The following is a 14,094-nucleotide window of genomic DNA, read 5'->3' as shown; positions in this document are numbered from 1 at the left end:
CCACTCGATCATGGTGCACTATCTTTTTAATATAGTTTTGTATGTGATTTGCCAGTATTTTGTTAAGGATTTTTCCATCTATGTTCATCAGGGATATTGGTGTAAAATTTTCTTTCTTTGATGTGTCTTTGGTTTTGGTATTAGAGTGATACAAGCCTCATAGAATGAATTTGGAAGGGTTCCCTCCTTTTCTTATCCTGGAATACTTTGAGGAGTATTGGTATCAGTTCTTCTTTAAAGGTCTTGTAGAATTCAGCTGAGAATTCATCTGGTCCAGGGATTTTCTTGGTTGGTAGACTTTTGAGGGCTTCTTCTATTTCAGTGCTTGAAATTGATCTGTTTAGATTGTGAACATCTTCCTGATTCATTTTAGGAGATTCATATGCCTCTAAAACTTTGTCAATGTCTTTGATATTTTCTATTTTGTTGGAGTATAGATTTTCAAAGTAGCTTCTAATTGTGTTCTGTATTTCAATGATGTTTGTCGTGATCTTTTCTTTTTCATCATGAATTCTAGTAATTTGAGTTTTCTCTCTCCTTCTCTTCCTTAGTGTGGCTAGGGGTTTATCAATTTTGACTACTTTTTCAAAGAACCAACTTTTTGTTTTGTTAACTTTTTGAATTATTTCTCTTATTTCAATTTAATTGATTTCAGCTCTGATTTTAGTTATTTCCTGTCTTCTACTATTTTTGGTGTTGATTTCTTCATCTTTTTGTAGGGCTTTAAGATGGAATGTTAAGTCATTTAGTTGTTGACTTTTTATTTTTTTAATGTATGAGCTCAATGCAATGAACTTTTCTCTTAATACTGCTTTCATAGTGTCCCAGAGATTTTGATATGTTGTGTCATTGTTCTCGTTTACCTCTAAGAAATTTTTTATTTCTTCCCTGATGTGTTTTGTTATCATTGTATCATTCAATAGCATATTATTTAGTCTCCAGGTGTAGGAGTAGTTTTTGTATGTTATTTTATCCTTCTTTTCTAATTGCATTTGATTATGGTCTGATAGGATACAGGGTAGTATCTCTATTTTTTGTTTTTACTAATGGCTTCTTTGTGGCATAGCGTATGGTCTATTTTGGAGAAGGATCCATGAGCCGCTAAGAAGAAAGTATATTCATTCAATGATAGGTGAAATACTCTGTAAATATCCATTAAGTCTACATCATTGATTGTATTATTTAGTTGTATAGTTTCTTTGTTCAGTGTTTGTTTGGAGGATCTATCCAGTGGTGAGAATGCTGTGTTAAAGTCCACGACTATTAATGTGATTTGGTGTATTTGATTCTTAAAATTGAGACGGGTTTGTTTGATATACATAGTTGCTCCATTGTTTGGGGCATAAATATTTAAAATTGCTATATCTTGCTGTTTTATGCTTCCCTTAAACAGTATGAAATATCCTTCTTTATCCCTTCTGACTAACTTAGGTTTGAAGTCCAGTTTATCTGATATGAGGATGGAGACCCCTGATTTTTTACTGGGTCCATGTGCATGGTATGTTTTTCCCCATCCTTTCACCTTTAGTCTGTGGATGTCTTTTTCTGTGAGATGAGTCTCTTTAAGGCAGCATATTGTTGGGTCTTTCTTTTCAATCCAATCTGCCAGTCTATGTCTTTGATTATTGAGTTTAGGCCATTGACATTCAGGGTTATTATTGTGATATAATCTGTATTCTTGGTCATTTTGGCTTATTTTTTGGTTTTTAACTTGACTTGGTTTCTTCTTTGATTGGCTTTTCCTATAGGGTAGTTCCTTCCTATGTTGACTTGTATTGTTGTTTTTCACTTCCTCCTCACAAAATATTTTGCTGAGAATGTTCTGTAGGACAGGTTTTCTATTTGTAATTCTTTTAACTTTTGTTTATCATGGAAAGATTTTATTTCATTATCAAATCTGAAGGTTAGTTTTGCTGGGTATAGGATTCTTGATTGGCATCCATGTTTTTTTCAGAGCTTGAAATACATTGTTCCAGGCCCTTCTTGCTTTTAGAGTCTGGACTGAGAAATCTGCTGATATCCATATTGCTTTCCCCTATATATAATCTGATGCTTTTCTCTCACAGTCTTTAAAATTCTGTCTTTATTTTGAATGTTAAGCATTTTCATTATAACTAGACTTGGTGTAGATCTGTTGTAATTTGTGCATTTGGTGTCCTGTAAGCCTCTTGTATTTAATTTTCCATTTCATGCTTCATATTTGGGAAACTTCCTGATATTATTGCAATGAATTGATTATTCATTCCTTTGGTTTATATCTCTGTGCCTTCCTCAATCCCAATCATTCTTAAATTTGGTCTTTTCATGATATCCCATAATTCTTGGAGTTTCCATTCATGACTTCTTAACATCTTCTCAGTTTGGTCAACTTTATTTTCAAGATTAAATATTTTTGTCTTCATTGTCTGAGATTCTGTCTTCCATGAGATCTATTCCATGGTTACGGTTCCTATTGAGTTTTTAATTTGGTTTATCGTTTCTTTCACTTCAAGTATTTCTGGTTTTTGTTGTTGTTGTTGTTGTTGTGTTGTTGTTGTTCAGAATCTCTATCTCTTTATTGAAGTGTTTTTTGCTTCCTGCACTTGTTTTTTTAACTGTTTACTGGAATGGTCATGTATCACCTGCATTTCCTCTCTTATCTCTTCTTTTGCTTCATGAATCATTTTAATTATGCAGATTCTAAACTCTTTTTCTGTCATTTCTACCACCATGCTGTCATTGGATTCTATCACAATAGTATCTTGGTTTGTTAGGGTCATTTTCTTCACCTGTTTTTTCATATTGTTTCTATATATTCCCCTCTAGCAGTGAAGATCAGAAGTACTGAAGTCTCCCCCCACCCCCCTTCTGCAGGCTTATTATGACTGCAGTTTTCCACTACCTCTCCTTTGAAGGGGAGATCAATACCAGTAGCTCCCAATACAAAGAAAATGTAGCCCTGAACCAAATAGCCCCTATAAAGGCTTTAACATTATTGTTAAACAGGATGAGTTCAATTACTATTTACAGTATTTCTAGTTGTGAACAAGAGGTTGGAGAAGGCTATAGGATGTGAGTAAAAGAAATACCTGTCAAAGGGCATCCAGTCTCCTGTAGGTGTCTCAGGAAGGGAGCTGCCCTTCCAATGATGATGATCACGCCCTCAGGAATAATTCAAAATCTGCACCAGCCTCCAAAGAAGCTGGGGAGCCCCAGTGAGGGTGTGTGGAGTCAACACGGAGGCAGATGCAGTGTCCCTCAGTAGTAGGGGGACAGGCGGGCAAGTTCAGAGACTGGCGCCTGACCTTGGTGTGGGGGCAGGCTCAGCGATGGGCATCTGTCTGCAGTGGGGGGGGGGGGCGGCGAGCTCAGCACTGGTGTACATCTGCAGTGGGAGGGGGCATTCATCTGTGTCACTATATTTTAATTAGTGTTTTACCTATGGATGTGAGTAAGCAATTTTTGTACTATTTCAGATGTATTATTTATTACTTAAATAAATTGCAGATTATGATAGCCAAGATTTTCTATGTCAGAGAAAAAAGATAACAAATAGCAATTGCTAGAATAAAACTTGTATTGGTGAGTAACAGTTGGAGATTGGTGAGTAACACATCTATCTATATCCTTATATCTATATCCTTATCTGTATGTGTATTTATATATATATATATATATAGAGAGAGAGAGAGAGAGAGAGAGAGAGAGAGAGAAAGAGAGAGAGAGAGACAGAGGTAGAGAGAACACCTCTGTCTCTATTTCTGTCCGTGCATCTATATATCTACTTAATTACCTGTCTGTCTACCAACCTACCAATGTTACTTTGAATCTTTTCTAGTACCTCTCATTTCAATCCAAAGTCTCAGGGTTTCTTGGCTCATTTGTTTTCCTCTTTGTAGTATTATTTGTGTTTTTGCTAGAGTTTTTGTTTAAATATTGTCAAGTGCTTCTTTATGAGAATTTTGATTTCTATTAACTTCAATCTATCTTCATATTTGCTGGATAATCCTCTAAGTCACATCTGAGCTAGTCACCTTCTTAACTTCAAACTCTACGACTGACTTCTTGATGCTATTGTGGCTTCTTCTATGGCTCCATTACTTCCTGCTCATGGCACCAATTGTCAGAGAAAGGAAAGAAACAGGATGCATAAATAATCATTTTTTAAATTTTTAGGCAAAAGTTAAATATTTTTATTAAACCAACTAAAATAAAGCTTCAATTGTTAATTTTTATATTTAGTTTGCATATATTAAGTTCCAATTTTAAATTATTAATATGGTTTAAAATTTCTTAAAATGGGTAGTAAATGGAAAATACTCAGAATTTAACTTCTTATGGACTTAATCTTTAGCATATTTGAGAGTGCAGCCTTGGTGATGTATTACTAGTGGAATAATTTGGGAATAAAGTTGTGAACCAAATGCATATACACTCACTCCCACTTTGAAGGTGTACTTTTAACTCTTCTGTGTATAAGGAAGCAGTGAAATGGTGGTACATGGAATTGAAGCATTTAACATAATATCTTCTTTTCTCTTATGACTGTGAAACTTTATTTTCAGACATGTGTCAAAGTGGTTATATAAAAAGTGAAATTTTCTACCTTATTTTTAATTAATATTCAGTACTTCTAATAATATCCATATATATGCAAATTCTATTTAATTAAATATTATATCTGGAATGATGAGTTCATTCTAATTTTACTTTGATTTATATTTCAAATTTTAAATGGTTTCTGGACTTTAATTTATAGTGAAAGATCTAAATTATCAAATAAATCAACACATTTAAGGAGTTAAGGGCTGATATTGCTATACACTGCAACTTACTATAGGCAAGTATATATATATATATATATAGATACACACACACACACACACACACACACACACACACACATATACATAACACCTATGTGTGTGTGTATTTTCAGATCACCAAAATGTTACCTCTTTGCTATTCTATTTAGTATTTCCGGTTAATCATAAATAGGTCACATACCATGTACTGGCTAAAGAATGGACTGCTTTAGATGCTTTGTTGTGTTTCAGAATTAAGTCTATGTTATCTTTTTTGGTCCAAAGCAGAAATAATTTTGCTATATTAGTAATATTACTCAATAGGTATACCTGTGATCCACTTATTCTGTTAGAAGCAAATATCTATTAGCATTTTAGATTTATTTTGTAAGTTTATTTAAAGGCATAATTAAGCACAACCTAAACAAGTCCACATACCTAAATTAAATCAAGCATTAACATGTTTTTCTATAGTCAATTATGCTGTATTACTGCACACAAATAATTTTTCCAAAAGGATAGATCTAGTATCAAATTTTACCATCACAATAAAATAAAAAATAAAATAGTATAAGTCCATGAGTGAGTTTCAAGAATATTATGGAATATTATAACTATAAAAATCAATTTTTCATAAAAGTGGTGTTCCATATACTGTATTTGATCTTGAGGAAGCAAAAATAAACATGAAATTAGAATTGCTTCTGAATAAGAAAAGGCAAAATGCGATACTGAAGAGAAGTATTTAAGTTCCAGTAATACAATGTGTAGTAGATTTCAATCCATTAATTTAAAATCCTTAAAAAAAATACAGTATTAATATTCATAATTCATTGAAATATAGGTTCCAGGTCAGGTACTGACAAATAAGCTTTCTATATGTTAACTCATTTCCATAATTGGTTAACTGCCATGAACTTGACTCATTTAAATATTACAGAGATATTATTTATGAATATTCCTCAATGAAGGTTTGTAAAGTGTTTCTTCATGATTAAATCCAAACTGTACATCTTTTGCAGGACTATCCTAGAAGTTATGCTGTGCTCCCATTGCATCCTATTCAGTACTACATGATTCTGGTATGTTCTATCATGGATGATTGTGGTAACAGACTTCTCCATTGCCGATACTCTGTTTCTGATTTTATTAAAATATTTTCAGAATAAGTACTTTGAAACGATATAGATGTGCCTTTAATCATTAAACTTTTAGTTTATTCATTCACATACTTAATGGCTTTACAGCTTTCTTGTGGTTTTACCGGCAATAGTCATGGTATTTGACAGATGCTTAGAATTAACTAGATAAGAGTTGTGGGACTATCTCCAAGCTGACTTCTTGAATCCTTCAGTATGTCCTCATCACTCTTTGAGAAATTTTCAACTTTCTGGCACACAAGAAAATATTTCCTATTCATCATCGTCTTTCCCCAACACTAAGCTACAATCAGCCTTTTTATGAAAAAAACTCTTTATCTTTATTTTCAAAAAAATTTGGAGTATGGTATTTGTTAACTTGATTGTAGGTTTTAGGTATGACATTGCTGTTTCTGGGCCCTCTAACTCTGAGAAATATACAGAACTATAAGAATTCATAATAGCCTTTTAAATTCTTATCCATACTATTACATTTGTTTTCATTTTTACTTCCCACATTTATAACTCCCTTATCTGACTGGGAGAAACTTGACTTCCATAATTCTTAATGTATTTTACTTCTTAATTATTACTCCTCTAATAGACTTATAAGGATTCCATAATAAAGTGCTATAAATTTGATGACTTTAAAAAATGCAAATTCCCATGATTCTTGAAGCTAGAAGTCTGAGATCCACGTGTCAGTGAGTTTTCTTCTGTGGGCAGCAAAAGAAGAATCTGCTTCTTGCCAGTTTCCTTGGATTGTAAACGGCTGTTCTTCCTGTGTCTTTATATTTTTATATTGTCTTCCCCTTTTTCATGTCTTCAACAAAATTTGTGTTTTCTTTTTTCCTTTCTTCTGTTTCTTTTCCCTAAGTGATGAAATTTAGTATAGAACAATGCCCTTGTCCTCCTTCCTTTTTTCCTCCTTTTTTTTTTTTTTTTGTGGTGCTGGGGATTGAACCCAAGCATCCCTAGCCCCTCCCTTTCTCAACTTATCACAATATTACCCTGCTGACTTTGAACTCCTGGCTCAAGCAGTATTCATACCCCACTTCCCGTGTACCTGGGACTACAAATGTGTGCGTTTGTTCACAGTTATCTCCAAATTTTCTTTTCTTTAAAGGACACCAGTCATATCGGATTAGAGCCCCCGCTGCTGACATCATTTCAACTTTCACCTCTTTATTGACCTTATCTCTAAATACAGTCACATTCTGAAACATTAGGACTTATGGATTTAACATATGAATCCAGGATGCACGATTTACTCATAATACCTTTCATGTGCAACAGATTTCTCATTGTTGCTACTCCCTTTTTTTAATGGATGTTCTCTTCACTTCTCTGAACTGACAACCCAAGCTGAACTGCTGGGCCCTTCTGGATACCTTCTTTATCCAGAGTATGTTCCAACACCCTGCAGACATTAGCCTTCTGTGTGTAACTCTTCAAATGCTCAACATTCTAACACCCTTGTGGGACTGTACCTTGGTCTGCCTCCCTTTTTCATCCCACTCTTATCTAGCCCCTCAAAATAGTAACCCTCCATATCCCTCATGGTGTTGATACTCTGTGCCAGGAAATCTTTTGTATTAAGAGAGCTATAATGCCAAAGATACCCAAAGGGTGGCCAACAAAACCTTTGACAGTTGTACTGCTGAAGCAATGTAACTGACCCTGAATGCTCACCATCAGGAATTACCTACAGAAGTATAGCCTCTAAAAGAACGGTCCTCTCCATCCTAAGTCGGATATGTGTAGGGAGAAAATGAACAAGGCAACATATCCCTGATCTTCGATCCAGAATTTGTGAAACTCCAAACTTTGCTATCTTTGTTCCCTAAGAAATCATATGAGCTTTGCAATAAATGTCTATTACTGAAGCTACATTGTAGCAGTCTTGAGTGTCTAATTCCACTGTTGCTTTTCTTTTCCAAATGAGACATTTTATTGTAAGTGCCAGGTTGTCTGTAACTTGTAGATGAGTTTTCTGTTGGACACTCATCTATTTATGGATCTTGGATTTCATGCTAAGAGTAGTAACAGGATTAGAAAGTTTTTAATTAGTAGGTTTTTTTCTTTTTATTCCTTTTGTGAGGAGTAGCACATCTTTCACAGAAGTAATCAATTCTGAGAATACATGAATAGTAAGGCCAACATGGGCCCCATTTGATAGGGGTTTTGTCATTTGCTGCCATTGATGAAAAGGTACAGAGACAAAAGAACTAGAATAAACAGGGAAAATAAAGAAGCATCAAATAAACCAAACATGACACCTACCGAGCCTCAGAAATCCCAATTATATGATATGTTTTTCCTTAACACATTTTGTATTCAGGTTCTTTTATTAATTGATACAGGATTTCCCAACCATATAGTATCATTCAATAAGATATGGCCATGAAGGAACTAAATACATGGACGTATTAGAATTTGTCAGAGCCTTTTAATACTTTATTTAGAAAACAACTGTTTCAAATACAGAAATATGCATAAAACAACAGTACATGTTATAGCTATTCATACCTTTGACATACTATAGGTTATCTTTGCATCATTTGGATATTATATATGGAAGCATACTTTATATATTCTTTGATGGCTAAATGCTGTTCCTTACAAAATGCAATCTGTGCATGTGGTTGAACATATAGTTTATTTTTATTTTATAAATGCCTCAGAACTTTTTCTTATATGTATGATGTGCATTCATGTTGTTCAATTTTAGGCTTTAATAGGTAATGCTTTTTTCGATATTTTGTGTGTTTCTATGGATACTAACATGCTATGTTCTAATAGTGATAAACCTGAGGACAAGTAATGATGAGAATGTATGTATGTTTTCCAATTTGTCTGTTCAATAAGGCTGTTCAACAATCCCTAGACAAGGATTTTCAGAAGGCCAGGATAATATTGAAGAGCTCTAAAGATTTTTCTTTGGGACTCTTTACTAAATGTCATGAGACATTTTATTGTAAGTGCCAGGTTGTCTGTAACTTGTAGATGAGTTTTCTGTTGGACACTCATCTATTTATGGATCTTGGATTTCATGCTAAGAGTAGTAACAGGATTAGAAAGTTTTTAATTAGTAGGTTTTTTTTTTAATTCAAATACAGAAATATGCATAAAACAATAGTACATGTTATAGCTATTCATACCTTTGACATACTATTGTGCCCAGCCATATTGTAAGTTCCAAGGGCAGAAACTCCTAAGGCTTGATTAGGTATTTACATATGATAGTATTGATTTGTCAATTGACTAGTCATTTCTAATTCCATCATTGCTACTTTAGCAAACTTAAACATCCATTGCCCACAAGCAATGAAAATTATTTCTGGCAATTTTAATTTAAAGCACTAGGTTCCTGATTCCTTGATTCATTACCATGGCCTTTTGTAGGTGACACTGACCCCTAATAGGTACATTATAAATCTTGCATGATGATATAGGGTTTTAAATTACTTCAGCTTTTGTGTCCTTTCAGATTAACTCGTAAAACATTTATATTACATGTTATACTGAAGGAGCAACTGAGATTTATAATTAAAAGGCTAAAGTATACTTCAGAAAAACAAATGAAATGATAAAATTTGGCACAGCACAGAACAACATGTTTTAAGTTCTAAGATGATACAGAAATGCAAAATAATTCCCTATTTTTCCTCTTAAATTTTTTAAAATACTGATTTAACATGTAAATAGTTACTGTACACCTCAGAATGTAATTTTTGACTAAGATTCATTTAATTTTTGACCAGACATCACTTTGGACAGAATATTCTCATCAGTCCATTACTATTTTCAAACAAATAATATTAAAACTTACTGGTACAAACACCACCGAGATTATTTTGTATTTAATTAGAAACTTATCTCTGACATACACAGAGGCATTTGACTTGACAATGCCTATATTTCATAAACTAAAAAAAAAAAATTAAATAAAAGGGGAAAAATGGCATAATATAGGTATTTAATAAATTCTCATTGGATAAATAAACTAGGATTATGAAAAACTTTGTCTCTAAGAGCTTTCTTGTTTAATCAAATTAGTCCTGACACTGGAATATTAAAAGACTGTAATATTTCTGGGTAGTTAGCACAGGACTTTGCCTTGGAATCCAGTTCTAAGCTGGTAAAATCTATCAGTGTGAAGATCCCTGTGGCCTTTTCTTCCTGCCTGCTTGTGGATAGAGCCTCTGAAGTAGCCCAGGTGTCCAGCAGAGACACACAGCCCCCAGTTAGCAAAGTTGTCTTCCAGTCACATTATCTGTAGGAGTTGTAGCAGTCTTGGGTCATCAGTTTAATTCAGGAGCAGGCAGCCAGTAGCAGTTTGGGCCTTCTTTCTATACCAGTGCTGTCCTCGTCTATGGGATCAGGGTGTGACACTGCATTCCAGCATGGTGGACTGGGAGGGTGGCATAGAATCCTGGGGTTTCTACCTCCGTGGTAATTCTTATCCCATCTACTGGGCTTCTTTTCTGGCCAACACCATCTGGGTTATTTGAAGTAGAGTTGAGCCATGAGTTCAGAGTCAGGAAGAATCCCTACTGCCTCACCAAATACTGGTGACGGTAGATGAGATGTCAGAGGCCTAACCACGGATTCAGGGAGGGATTTGTGGGGACTCATTATCCTTTTTAGGTATTCCTGACTCTTGCTGTACAACACAACTGTCTTTTGGGGCCTAAACTGGGCTCAGATTGCCCTCTAGTACAGAAACAGTGAAGATACATCAAAATAGACTAACAGCAAACCTAGGCTTAGGGCACCATCTAGTGTTCAAATAAGGGAACTGACTATGACTCAGAGAAAAGCAATCTGCCTAGAATTTCTGGAAGACAAACTCAAATAAAGCCAGATTACAAAAATTGGAATAAATACTTATTCTTTCCATGCTCAAATGACACTGCACACCAACAAGGATTAAGGATTTTCAGGAAGTCATGACCACATCTATCTAAATAAGATGACAGAAATTAGCCAGGATGGGAAAACTCTCAGATGGAGTATTTAACAAACTATTTTAAGAAAACTCAACAATCTTCAAGAAAATACAGAGATGGGGCTAGGGTGTAGCTCAGTACATCACATCATTAGTATTCATGAGGCTCTGGATTCAATCCAAAAATGAAAAAAAAAATGAAAACACAAACAAACAAACAAAAAATCGAAAAGAAAAATAGAGAAGCGGGAAGAGGGGAGGGGAGAGGAAAGGGAAAGAATATGGACCCAACAGGCCACCAGAGTCAAGGTAGCTCTGTCACCATTTTTTGTTTCTTCATCTTGGACACTTTTGATTTACTAGAGAGCTCCAGTAGGTAGACATTGTTCAATCAACCTGTGACATACATTCTTCCAGTCTTCCTATCTAAGTAGTAGCTCCTAGGAAGGCATTGACAGCCACCATTGGAAAGAAGTCACAGGCCCCACATTCTTGTGATGGTTACCATGCCCAAGAATACAGGCAAAGGAGGTACAAACAGATTTACAGGTAAGAATGAAAATGAATCTGAAAGAGGAGAGTTGGCCTTTAAAAGGATGGGCAATAGTATGATTAGATAATCAGAATGTTGGGAAATGGGTGATTAGAAGCAATGCGTTTTGATGGTGTAAAGAGGTTATGCCATATTGGAGGAAAATTGAGAAAAAATTTGAGAAAAAAAGATTTGGATAAATACCTCAGACATCATATAGTTTGTACTTTACAAAATAGATTATATAAAAAGATGTCATTTTATTTTCAAAACTTATTCATTGTAACCCACATTTTAGGACTTTATGAATAGTTCAATTGCAATGTAAAAGCAAAAAACTATTTTCATAATAGATTCTATGAACTAAGCCTTTCTTAAAATACCTGTAGGTTAAGGGGAAAAGAACATAATGAAAAGACAGTTTCTGTTTACTGAATGGAGAAGCCAGAGAACAAGAAATATAATAAAGTGTTATGTTGAGAAGAAAAGTACAGAAAACCAATTCAAAACTCTAATGAAGAACCTTAACAGAGTGATAGAAGAATTTAAAAACCAGCAGAAATCCTGAAGCTGAAAAATGCACTAAATAAAATTTAAAATTAAATAGAATACATAAATAGATCAAATATAAGAAAGAAGTAGCATGCCCCAAGACAGGCTGTTTGAAAATACAGAATGAGAGGAGAAATAAAAAAGAAGAATAAAGAGGTCTATGAGAAACTTGGGACAACATTAAAAGAGCAAATATTTGGATATTTGGGGCTAAGAGAGGTTTGAGAATGACAAAGGGCTGGAAATCTTACTCAAAGACATAGGAAAAAGAAAACTTCAAAAACTGAGAGGATAAAAGTACTAAGCACAGTAAGGTCACAAGTCTCCAGTCAGATTTAACTGTCTATTATTTCTACCCTTAAGACATAATCAAGTGTTCATAGATAAAAGATAAAGAAAAGATTATCATGGTGATAAGAGAAAAGAAGCAAATAGCACATAAGTGTGTCCCAACTTGTCTGACTGCAAACTTCTCAACAAATTCTCACAGGCCAAGAAAGAGCAGTACACATTTTTCACAATACTAAAGGAAGAGGGCATAAACAAGCCCCGCCATCCACATATATCATACCCTGCAAAGCTACCACTCAGGAATGAAAGAAAGATCAAAGATGCTCCAGACAAACTAGAGACTCTTTCTCCACCAGACCAGTCCTATAATAAATGCTAATGGATGTTCTTCAAACTGAAAGAAAGAGAATTATTGACTAAGTTGAAAAAATTGTAGGGTATAAAACTTGCCAGTAAGAGTAATTAGAAAAATTCAGAATGTTCTAATATTGTAAATATGATCTATAAATCATTCATATACTTAGTATGAATATAAAACAAAAAAATCCCTAAATTAAAAATACTATGTTAATATGTTTTGATATAAGCACTATAGAAAAATGTAAAATGGGATATCAAAAACAGTGGAGTGCATTGGAGTACATTGTGTTAGTTTTCTGTTACTATAATAAATGTCTGAGATAGCACATTAAGATAAAAAGTTTATGTCGGCTCACAGTTTGGGAGATATTAATTCGTCCATGGTCAGGAATAACCATTACTTTGAGGCATCTGGTGTGGGTGCAGGATGGCAAAAGCAGAGAATGCGTGGTGTCACAAAACTGATAACTTCATGACCAGGAAGCAAAAGACAGAAAAACGTCCCACTCTCCTCTTCAAGGACATGCTAGCAAAGACCTCTCATGAGGATCCATTTTTAAAAGGTTCAAGAACTTCCCAGTAGTGTCACCCTGGCAGCCAACCTTCAACACATGAGTATTTTAGTGACTATTATGCAAACCATAAAATATTTTTTTCTCTTTAGTTGTTTCTTTTTATCATATCATCATGTTAATTCTGCATCATTTCAAAAGTTTGTTATAATCAAAAAATATTTTTGCAAACCTCATGATAACCACAAAGCAAAAATTTTATAATAGATAAATCTAAAGTAATAAGCAAGGACTCAATATAAACTACTAGAAAAAAAAAAAAAATGACCACAAAGGAGGACTGTAGAAGACACAGAAAAGAAAGACAGAGAAAGAATGAAAAACTAGAAAATAAATTGCAAGATGGCCTTATCTATTGATACTTACCTTGAATGCAAATGAATTACATTCTCCTATTATAAGGTATAGAGTGACTCTATGAATACAAAAAAGAACCAATTGTATGTGCTTACAAGAAATGCATTTCAACTCTAAGGATGTACATAGACTGAAAGATGGGAGTGAAAATGATGTTCCATGTAAATTGGATCCAAAAAAAATGGGAGAAGTTAGATCAGTTAAAAACAGACTTGAGGTGGTGCAGGCCTGTAATTTCAGTGCCTTGGGAGGCTGAGGCAGGAAGATTACAAGTTCGAAGCCAGTCTCAGCAGAGAGATCCTAAGCAAGGAATTCATTGAGACTCTGTCTCTAAATAAAATATTAAACAGAGAGATAGACTCCAACAGAACAATAAAGTAGGGTGATTTTTACACCCTACTTTGAATAATAAGATATCTAGGTGAAAAGCAACAAAGAAATGGCAGAGTTAAATTTCACTGTGGAATAAATGTACCTAACATATATTGGAGTCATTCCACCCAACACCTACAGATTACACCTTTTTCTTATGAGCATATAGAAAATTCTTCAGGAC

Source organism: Sciurus vulgaris, assembly GCF_902686455.1.
Source record: "Sciurus vulgaris genome assembly, chromosome: 4".
Lineage (NCBI taxonomy): Eukaryota > Metazoa > Chordata > Mammalia > Rodentia > Sciuridae > Sciurus > Sciurus vulgaris.
The sequence above is the reverse complement of the archived record's forward strand: the minus strand, read 5'-3'. Positions refer to the sequence as shown.